This window comes from Palaemon carinicauda, chromosome 30 (assembly GCF_036898095.1).
Source record: "Palaemon carinicauda isolate YSFRI2023 chromosome 30, ASM3689809v2, whole genome shotgun sequence".
Taxonomy (NCBI): Eukaryota; Metazoa; Arthropoda; class Malacostraca; order Decapoda; family Palaemonidae; genus Palaemon; species Palaemon carinicauda.
The window spans coordinates 88,154,287-88,166,958 of NC_090754.1; the positions used below are offsets into that span (position 1 = coordinate 88,154,287).

The window sequence follows — 12,672 nt, forward strand, 5'->3', positions numbered from 1 at the left end:
TTCGTAAACCCTTCTAGTTTAGACGTATATCCACTTCATGGATATTTCCTCAGAAGGAAATCAAAGGTCGGTGGAGGGGTCAGGGAGGCGAAGGATACGATAGTTGAAGAGTCCTTGTCACTTGAAGAAAAATATTCGTGACATCACCAGCGTTATCGGTCAATGTCATCATTATCACGAGTATTAATGTTACAGGACAGAATTTATGATGGTTAATTGTACCTCCCGCTGTGTGATAAGGATTCTGGGCGAGTTTCTATCTGCGAGTTTCTATATATATATATATATATATATATATATATATATATATATATATATATATATATATATATATATATATATATATATATATATATATATATATATATATATATATATATATATATATATATATTATATATATATATATATATATATATATATATATATATATATATATATATATATATATATATATATATATATATATATATATATATATATATATATATATATATATATATATATATATATATATGTATATGTATATATATACATATATATATGTATACATGTGTATTTACATGTATATACATACATACATACATACATACATACATACATACATACATGTGTATTTACATATATACTGTAAAGTGTTATTTATGTATATACATACATACATACACAAAAAAACAAACAATAAAAACAACAAATGCAGCCGTTTCTAGTCCACTGCAGGACAAAGGTCTCATACATGTCCTTAGTAATCTCAGGGGCTTTGCCTTTTCGATAGGATATTTTCCCCAAACATATTTCTCAGTGATGTGTGTAGGCTCTATTCGCATATTTATATATACATACATATATGTATAATCCTACATATATGTGTATATATGTGCATATATGCATATGTATATATACATACATATATGTATATATATGCATATACATATTCATATATGTATATATAAGTATTATATATATATATATATATATATATATATATATATATATATATATATATGTATATATATATATGTATATATATATATATATATATATATATATATATATATATATATATATATATATATATATATATAGATATATACATAGAGAGAGAGAGAGAGAGAGAGAGAGAGAGAGAGAGAGAGAGAGAGAGAGAGAGAGAGAGAGAGAGAGAGAGAGATTTCCAAAACGATGAATTATTTTGCAATTAATCATTTTATATCAGAATAATTGCTATATAATGTAGGCTATATGTTCTCTACCATTTGCATAAAAAAAATGAAAATAGAACAAGTTATTAACACATATGAAAGATAAATGAAAAGCATCATTGAAAATAAAATTAATTTTTCAGTAAGTGAATGAAATATAAAAAGCGTTATTATTTGATACCCTTCTTTTTCAACGCAGACTTTCTATGGCTGTCAGGGTGGTTTTGAGATACTTCCTTAATTAACTTTCCTCCTGAACATTCATAAAACCTGATAACTATAACCATATTATTTAATTTCCACACCTCATCCATTTCACATTTTTCCATAATTTGAATAATTAATTCCGCAGATTTTTCCTAACGAGTTCATTTTAAAATGAAAATATACTTCACATTTTTTACTCTATTTGGTAATCATCAGCAAAATAGATATCTCATCTTATTCCTCCATTTCATTTTAAAGGCTGCTCATGAATGGCAGTGGTAAAGGACAGAGGCCTTCGCTAGCAGGACAATGCCCTAGAGCAGTGTTTCCCAACCCTTGGGTAAATTACCCCAGTGGGGTAATGGACCCGTATTTTTGGGGTAATCAAGATGTTCTGAAACTGAGTTATTCACATTCCCATAATTATCGTCATAATTCATGCACAAAATCTGCAATAATTATTTTATAGAAAAACTCAATAATTTTAACATTGCTGCATTAGTTTTGGATCCTTAACTATAAGCAGCCAATAGCGGGCTACATGATCCATACAGTTATCAGGTGGCTGCAAAACAACATCCGATGTTACCGGGTATATGGTCAATGGGGTCATTGATTAGTTGGAAATAAAATTTTGGGTTAATCATTTAAAAAAGGTTGGGAAACACTGCCCTAGAGACTGACCATATATACAAATGATCAGTGCCCAAGTCCACTCTCCACCTAAGCTAGGACCAGGGAGGACCAAGCAATGGCTGCAGATGACTTAGAAAGTAGACGTGTGGGGTTCCTTATCTCACAAGTATAGTGAAGTTGCAGACACTACAAGAAACTATCGAGCTTGAACGTAACTCGAACCCCAATCGGGCAGATCACCAGGCAGGGACGTTTCCAATAGGCCACTACAATATATTTTCTATGACCTTCTGATCCCAGATTTTTTTCAGCTAAAGCTTCTTCTCTCTCTCTCTCTCTCTCTCTCTCTCTCTCTCTCTCTCTCTCTCTCTCTCTCTCTCTCTCTCTCTCTCTCTCTCGTCAGTAATAGGATACACTGTGACGAACAGAGATAAATTTATTTCTGTCTTATTAATGTTGTAGGTGAATTCTTATTCATATGAAAATGTAAATATTCACTTATGCATACATACATATATACATATATATATATATATATATATATATATATATATATATATATATATATATATATATATATATATATATATATATATATATATATATATATATATATATATATGTGTGTGTGTGTGTGTGTGTGTGTGTGTGTGTGTGTGTGTGTATTTGAATATATGTGTAAATGCGTGCTAGGTGGTATATCTTACCGTACTAGGTGGTATATATACTGTCCTAGGCGGTATATCTTAGCAATTCCTGTTTGGCAACGGTTATACTCGTATAAGTGGATGAGCAACTTGGTGCAGTAATGAGAGTCACAGGCAGCAGGGTGACAGATTGGGTTTAAGACGATGGACAAACTGTCTCTTCGGCTTTTACTCCTGATGCCTGGCGGTTGATCTCACCAGAATTAGTATGGGCCGCCAGGGGTCACTTGCCTTAGTTAGATAGGCACTGCGCATCACAAGGAACTTGCTATCCTTTGAATTATATAGCCAATGAATTCTCTATGGATTTAGTCAGTCATGGAGAGAGAAGATAAAAGAATGGCCTCAGTACCGGGCTATGAATCTCCCGGTATATAAATACTAAAGAAAAACTGAAAATAGGTAATTGAAATGCTAGAACCATGAATCACATTGGGAAATTACAGCAAGTGGAGAGTGAATTTATGAAATATGGTTTGGATATCTTGGCCCGAAGTGAAACATGTTGTAAGGGGAATGGTAAGGAAACTTTAGACCAAGGCAATATTTATATCTACTCAGGATAATCAGATGGAGTTGGAAGAGGAGTAGGAATGATGATAATATCAAGAGCAGAAAAGGCATTAACCGAGTGGAGAGCTGTAAATAGTAGATCGTTACCAGCAAAGTTCAAATCAAAGCAGTGCAATATGAGTATTATAGTTTGCTATGCCCCAACAAATGATTCCCCTGAAGAAAGGAAAGATGGATACTATGAAGAACTGCAGAGTTTAATAGATTGTGATTTGCGACTTCAATACTAAAGTTGGAAGGAATAATAAAGGGATAGAAAATGTGATGGGTGTCGAGGGTCTTGGCGAAGTTGCAAATGAAAATGGAGCACATTTCATAAGTTTCTGTTCAGCAAACAATCTTGTCATTGGGGTACTCTTTTTCAACAAAAGAACATCCACAAGTATACATGGATTTCACCATGTGGCAATTACACAAATCAAATAGATCACATTGCCATTAATAAAGAGAGAAGGAGGACTCTGAGAAATGTAATAAGCTATATAGGTGTGGATATTGGTAGTTATCACCAGCTCCTCATTGCCATACAGAAAATAAAACTGAAAGCACCAAACAGAAAGGTAGATAGAATATATAGGATTGATACAACTAAACATTTAGAAGGAGAACACAAAGAAACAATTCCAATTGAATGTAGGAATCGGTTTGCAGTCTTGGAGACTTTAAGAGACGAAAAGCAGACAATTAATGAAGAATAGTGTGATATTAAGAACATATATCAGTCAGTTGGTAGTCAAGTCTTGGGACTCGCAGTTACGAGAAGAAAGCCATGGATATCGAATGATACTTGGGATACTATAAAAAGGAGACAAAAACAGAAATTGATTGTTGAACGTTTTCGAGGAAGTAATGAAAATTACAAGGTAGAGCATGCTAAGTATTCTAGCATTGATAGTGAGGTCAAAAGGAAAGCTAGGAATGACTGGAGAGAATATTGGACAGTAAAGCAGATGAGGCTGACAAAGCTATGAATTCAGGAAATGGCTATGGTGTAAGAATTGCTCCTAGAAATATTGATAAAATCTCTATGGGGGCAAAGAAAAAGAAGCATATACCCATCAAAAAGATAAATGGAGCTGTATCTGTTATAGCAACAGAACATGAAGAAAGACAACGTTGGATGGAACACTTTAGTGAGATTATGAATAGGAGATATGAAAGGAATAATTTGGTAGATATAACTGAAGCTGAGGAAGACCTTGATGTGCCCATGAATGAATTCAGTGTGTTTGAAATTGAAGTTATCTTCAAAACACTGAAGTGATGGAAAGCCCCTGGATATGATGGAGTAACTGCCGAGATGATACTGGTCGAAAATGAAGTGACTCCCAGAGTACTTACAAGATTATTTTGTAGAATGTAGCATGAAGAGGCAAAAACTGATGAATGGGAGTTAGGAGTATTGATGAAAATGGCCAAAAAAAAGAGACTTGACTGACTGCAATAATTTCAGAGGTATAACACTTACGTCAGTTGTTATGAAAATATATACTAGCTTATTCTAAAGAGGCTGGAGGGAAAGATTGATGAAAAGCTGAGAGATGACCAAGCAGGATTTAGAAAAGCTAAAAGTTGCACTGACCAAATTTTCATTTTGAGATCGGTGTTACTCTATGGACATGAGTCATAGTATGATCATGAAACAATCTCCAATAGATTTAGTAGATTTGAGAATAAAGCCCTCAGAAGGACATTGGGAGTTAAATGGCAGGACACGATTAGAAATGAAACTATAAGAGAGATTACTCGAGTGCCATATGTGGATGAGATTATGAGTGGTAGATGGAGATGGTTTGGGCATGCTCTTCGCACTCCCCAAGAGAGATTAGTTCACCAAACATTCAATTGGGCTCCACAAGGCACTAGAAGAGTTGGAAGACCCAGACCTACATAGCTGAGGACTATGAAGCGCGAAGTAGGAGATGATGAATGGAGAAGTATTGAATTAAAAGCTCAAGATCAGACAACTGGCGAAAACTAACCGATGCCCTGTGCATCAATAGGCATAGGAGGAAATGGTGATGATGATGTAAATGCGTATATTTGTGTTTGGGATTTTTTGTGCTTGTGTTTCCGAGGACTAACTTTATCATGTGTTCGATGTCAGTCATTATTACACCACATTTTATATAACGAGAAAGACTATTACACCGCATTTTATGTAACGAGAAAGACTATTACACCACATTTTATATAACGAGAAAGACTATTACACCACATTTTTGTAACGAGAAAGACTATTACACCGCATTTTATGTAACGAGAAAGACTATTACACCACTTTTTATATAACGAGAAACTGGGAGCAACTAAGAACCTAAGAACTACTCATCGCAGTATACCCTCAACATATACAGAGTATTGGAAGTAATTATCACGTAGCTAATGACAGTAATAACTCCCACCTAATAATGGCAAAGTCTTGAGCGTAGGCTAAATGAAGGAATAACGGTTGATTAATGATATATCTATTCACTTTATTCCAATTGTAAGAGGTGACTGTTAGGTACGAACAGAGAGGCTAGGTGAATGCAAGTAAAGTTTATTCAACAGAAAACGAACTTGCATACAAACAGTTAAGAGCAACAAAGTCACAAACAGTCAAACAATATGAAACATGCGATGGCAAGCTTAAACGGTTTTTTTATCAGTGGGGAGAGAGAGCGAGAGATAAAAAAAAAAAAAGCAATGACATTACAGCGTCTGAGCGCGTATGAATCACGTGCGATACAAGATGATAAACAGGGATAGGAACAAAGTTGTCAACTGATCTTCATGAAGTTTTTTTTTTTTTTTTTTTTTTTTTTACATCTTTTCTGACATCTTTCATTTGAGGTTGTCATGTGGTTATTAGTTACTTGCTGTCTGTCGTACGGGAAAGTGTCAAGTAATGGGTTATCATTACGCTACACACCACTTATTGTGGTTTTCCTTGGCACTGTTGTTGACGTTCAAACTATCATCAGATATTAATATTTTGAAAAAGTTATGTTATTTTTGGAAAATTCAAAGTAACAATGAATTCATGAGTTTCAATTAGATTTAAATCTAAACAAAAATTCCTCACCAAAAGTGAATCCACGTAAACAGTGATAATGTTTTTAAGATGCTAAAGACAGGTATTATTATTATTATTATTATTATTATTAGTAGTAGTAGTAGTAGTAGTAGTAGTAGTAGTAGTAGTAGCTAAGGTATAACCCTAGTTGGAAAAGTAGGATACAATAAGCCCAAGGGCTACAACAGGGAAAATAGCCCAATGAGGAAAGGAAATACAAAATCTTATGAGAGGTAATGAACAATTGAAATAACATATACTAAGAACAGTAACAACATTAAAACAGATCATTCATATATAAACTATCAAAGGGAACTTATGTCAGCCTGTTCAACATAAAAAAGATCGCTGTAAATTTGAACTTTTGAAATTCCACAGATTCATCTACCTGATCGGGAAAATCATTCCACAATCTGGTCACAGCTGGAATAAAACTTCTAGAATACTATTGGTATTAAGCCACATGATGGAGAAGGTATAACTATCACCTTTAAAAGTGAGGGGTTTTAAAGGGAACATGATAGTAACAACTTATGTAATCTATTACTGATTAAACTAGAAAGAACCTTCCAGGCAGAGAATTTCTCTTACTATTAGTATTTTATTAATATTATTATCATTTCTAATACTATTATTATTATCAGTAGTAGTAGTAGTAGTAGTAGTAGCCAAGGTACAACCCTCCTATTTGTTGGAAAAGTAGGATACTGTGCCCAAAGGCTCTAATAAGGAAAGCAGCCCAGCGAGAAATGGAGACAGAGAAATAACGAATAAACTCTAAATGAGAAATATAATTATAAAACATCTTAACATCAGTAACAGCGTTATAAAAATTCAATCATATATAAACTATGAAATGAGAATTATATCAACCTGTTCAACAGAAAAAGCATTCGCTACAGGTTTGAACTTTTAAAGTTCCACGGATTCAGCCGCCAGATAAGGAAGATCATTTCACAATCTGGTCACAGATGGAATAAAACTTCCAGAATACTGTGTAGTATTGAACCTTATGATAAGTAAAGGCAAGACTTGTAATCAAAATGTATACGTAATACTTCGTACAGGATGGTGCAGTCTGGGAAGAAATGAATGCAAATGATGGTGAGAATTGTGAAATATATTATACCTAACTGAACGCTGGTGCCAGAGATTAATATGTAGATTATGGATAATGAATTTCATAAACTACCAGGTTGAGATGAGAGTCAGCTGCTGAAGTTCAGACAAGAAAACAATACTCGAAATATGGCATATATAAGGTATCTATTTTTAAATGGTTTCATGTGGAGTTATAATATATATATATATATATATATATATATATATATATATATATATATATATATATATATATATATATGTATATATTTATATATATATATGTCTATATATATATATATTATATATATAATATATATATATATATATATATATATATATATATATATATATATATATATATATATATATATATATATATATAAAGAAAGAAAGAGAGGGGTCACCATTAAGAATATATACTGCGGATAAATAGAGAGAAAGACGGTTTTCTAGATACTATTATGCAGTGAAATAAAAATGATAAAAAGGACCTACCTTCATCTCATAACGAATCAACAATACAAAAAGTTATTTGGTGTCTTCGTGTAGAAGACGCCACAGCCAGCGGATCCGCCGTTAAATCCTCTTTTGATTCACTTTCTACTATCTTTTCATTTTACAGATAAATATCAAACTTCTTAAAAATCTCCCCTTTGAGATTAACAAGAGACTGCCGCTTTTATTATGCGAGCTGCAATTTCACTCAGCGAGTCGCGCTCTCCAAACTTACTTCCAGCACATCTGCGTTGTGACTGAGGCTGGTTCGGTGATGGTGCCAGTCACCAGTGCCACGTGCTGGGCTGGCTCCCAGTGGCGCCGCGCGCGCGGTGTAAGCGTCTTACCGGGCACAACCATTTGTTTCGTCACTCCTGGGTGCAATAATGTTCTCGCAAATCATTTCGCTGATATTTCCTCCGCTATTACTTCATTATTAATTCAGTGATTACTTAGATAGTTCTTTAGCGGAATTAGAAAATTTTCTTTGGTTCCTGGACCTCTGTTTCTCTGTTCTATAGTGCTTTCTTAGATAAACATTGCTTATAATCTATATGGACGCTTAACCCATAAATAACATTATTTCAGTGAACTGATAAATTTCAAAATCCAAAACGGCATGAGAATTCTTTCGAAATTTTTAAAAGCATTTATATATTCGCACTAATAAACTCTGGCATAAGTTATAAACGCTGATCATAACAGCAAAGGTCTCCCACATCGGGTTACATGTTATTGATGAAGTATCTGTGACGAGCCGAGAGAGGCTGTGACTAAGAAGGCAGGATTTATTACAGAACATCCGTTTATATATACATAAACTCCAGGCAAAAAGGACATAAAATTATAACATGCAATTTCATGTTTAACCGACAACCGCACCGGTTAACAGTTAACGGTGAGAAAAACAGACATGTTATTTCAAGTTCCTATCAGTGCGAGGGGAGAGCGAAGATACAAAGCATAATATATACAAGAAATGAAATGTCGTTACTATGTACCATCGTGTGACAAACGGTTGGTAGATATCAGTTGTAAATTTTCCCTCTGAAATGGCAAAGAAAATTAGTCGTGAAAGAGATAAACACTGTAATCAATTGTTATTAGAGTGGAACAAATCATAACTTATAATACCAATTGGTGTTAATTAAGAATGTGATGAGGGTTACAAATCCTTTCCGAGTGTGGATACCTTAACGTGGTTAAAGGTTCGTGTATCGCCATGATCAGCAAAGCTCTACTAGTCAGGGCTACCCATGCTACGTTGGTTTGCTGTGAGCGATCAGACCAAAGTCTCTCACCATCACCAATCCGCCATAGCCCAGGGTAGCGATAAAAGATGCCCAAACCCCAGACATGAATGAAAACAAGTCTGAGGTCTCTGTCCTGCAATAGACTAGAAACCCCTGCATTTGTTGTTGTTGTTGTTAATTGAGAAAGATTGACTAAGAGATACTAATCAAAGATTTCCAGAGAAACCTCTGCATTTGTTACTGTTGTTGTTAATTGAGAAAGATTGACTAAGAGATACTAATCAAGGATTTCCAGAGAAACCTCTGCATTTGTTGTTGTTGTTGTTAATTGAGAAAGATTGACTAAGAGATACTAATCAAGGATTTCCAGAGAAACCTCTGCATTTGTTGTTGTTGTTGTTAATTGAGAAAGATTGACTAAGAGATACTAATCAAGGATTTCCAGAGAAACCTCTGCATTTGTTGTTGTTGTTGTTAATTGAGAAAGATTGACTAAGAGATACTAATCAAGGATTTCCAGAGAAACCTCTGCATTTGTTGTTGTTGTTGTTAACTGAGGAAGATTGACTAAGAGATACTAATCAAGGATTTCCAGAGAAACCTCTGCATTTTTTGTTGTTGTTGTTAACTGAGAAAGATTGACTAAGAGATACTAATCAAGGATTTCCTGAGGAGGTGATCTTATCTGCATTTCCTTGGTAAAAAGAAATCGCAAACTCTTGGTGATGAAGTCACCAATCTTCATCATCTTTTTTTTTTTTTTTAATTCGAATGGGTGAACACTTTTTGATGAACTCTCTTCTAATATTTTGATTAGCATCGTGGCCTCTTCCAGGCAACTCTGGAGAGGATTCTACGCCATAGAAATACAACAATTTCGAAATTGATAAATTATTGATACAAAATTTGACAGTTGGGTGGGCGGGACGAGACGTCCTTTGGTAGTAGGTGGTATATATATATTTTTTTTTTTTTTTTTTTTTAGCAAATGTTCCTTTCGTATAACGTCTTTGCCAGATTTGGGCCCCAAATGACTCATGATATTATGTCAGTTCCCTTTTTCGATAAGAGCCATAAACATTTCTCTCATTTCATACGCAAAAATAATCAGACTTCAATAAAAAAAATAATTTTATATATAGCTTTTATAAGAATTCTTTTTAAAGCAACTTTTCCTCTTATCTCTTCAGATTTGTCATTATAACACTTGAAAAAGTTCAATCTTGCAGCGAATGTTTTCATGTTGAACAGGTTGACATAAGTCTCTTTTTTATAGATTATTGGTGGAAGATCTTTTTTAATGTTGCTACTGTTCTTAAAATATTCTATTTCAATTATTCATTTCTTATCTTGTAATTCATGTATCTATTTATTTCCTTTCCTCACTGGACTACTTTTCCTTTTTGGAGCCCTTGGGGTTGTAGCATCCTACTTTTCTACCAGGGGTGCAGCCTAGCTAATAATAATAATAATAATAATAATAATAATAATAATAATAATAATAATAATAGGATGCTCCTCAACAAAGCGTCTATGTTTTGGCTCTAGATACCATATATCCACACCTACATCCATAGAGGATGTGTTTACCCTTTTCACCTTATTTCGACTTTGGCTCTCTATAGGGGATTGTGATGGCTGTAATTTCCATTCAATGATCACGCCTTCGGCAACCTGGTGATGACAATTTTGGATAGGTCTGAAGGGGAACAAAATTTTCGTGGGTTTTCCACGCAGTTTTAAACTTAAAAGTGCTTGATGGGGTCATCATCATATGGCTTATCACGTCAAACAGTCAACCATTTACCGTAAGAGCTGTCCAAATTATGATCGGAGAATGTAATTGATGGTGTGGGTATCTTCTCCACATTCGCAAGGCTGGTCGGTCTTAAGGCACCATTTGACCAGATTGTCACCTGTCCTGGTGAGTCCAGCTCTAACTCTGTTGAGAACACACACACACACACACAGGGTCATAGAGGAACATAAAATCTGCGGATTGTCCACGCCGCTTTTCGCGAGAAGCTATTTAATTTTAAATTCATTTGCATGGTTGGAAACCCTTTCAATACAACTAACGTATTATTTGGAAAAAAAAAAAAAAATTCAGAATATTTTAATTATAAACCTCAAAAAGAATCATTAGCAAACAGCATTCCTGTCTTGGAATATTTTTCTTAACCGATATTTTTTTTTCACTCCTAAATTGTGTACCATTGTTATATAGATTTTTTTTTGTGATAATACAAAATTTCCATATGAAGTGACTGTGAGAAAATTCATTTTCAAAGCAGAGAGCATTACACAAGAAGCCATGTAATGGTGTGGTGGGGATGCAAAGCAAACCCCACACCCTTGAGTCTACAAAATTTCTCCTTCCTTTTTATCTACTATTAGACTCTTGAACAGACAAAATAATGAACTAGATATCACCCTTAAACCTCTGTTTTCAAAAACTGATAACACAAAAAGCTATTTAAGAATAGCGTCCAGATATATACGACACTTGGATATATATATATATATATATATATATATATATATATATATATATATATATATATATATATATATGTGTGTGTGTGTGTGTGTGTGTGTGTGTGTGTGTGTGTTATATATGTATATATATATATATATATATATATATATATATATATATATATATATATATATATGTGTGTGTGTGTGTGTGTGTGTGTGTGTGTGTGTATATATATATATATATATATATATATATATATATATATATATATATATATATATATATATATAACACACACACACACACATATATATATATATATATATATATATATATATATATACATATATATATATATATATATATATATATACATGGGACACTGTCACATACATTGGACGGGAAAATTTAAAACCTCACATTACCACTGTTCCGTGGACTAATGATAACACTCTAGTCAATTTGATGTTGCAGACGATTCCAAATTCTTATACTGTCCAAGTCATCCATAACAACCCAATTCAAATCTGTAATAGTTCCAGTGAAATATCAATACAGTCTCTCATTTAATTCTTCTATATCACTATCACCCATTGTATGGTGCAACCTCTCATCTACCCAATTACTGTCCTAAAATCTCACTTATTTTGAAACTATTTTCTGCTTTTTCAAAAGAATCATTAAGACTACTTATGATTCTCTTATCTCTTCGTCTCACATTTATCATACTTTCATTTATATCATCTAACGTAAAACCACACACACTATAAGTGTCATGTCATTCATACCTGACCATCTCTATAAATACATTTACATTACATATTCAATCGTACATTTACAACCTTTGTCAAGACTACTATGAATATTTTTCTTGTTTCACCCTCACCCATTTTGGTAAGCTCTCCTTTTCTTCCATTTGCAAATTACGCCAATATCTTATCACCTGGTGACTGTG

At 33.4% G+C, this 12,672-nt stretch overlaps 1 pseudogene; it reads right to left on the minus strand.

Annotated features, from left to right (window-relative positions):
• The window catches only part of LOC137623861 (bestrophin-2-like), a 257,724-nt pseudogene extending 249,506 nt beyond the window's left edge, over nt 1-8,218 (minus strand).
• Nucleotides 8,219-12,672: the final 4,454 nt, after the last annotated feature.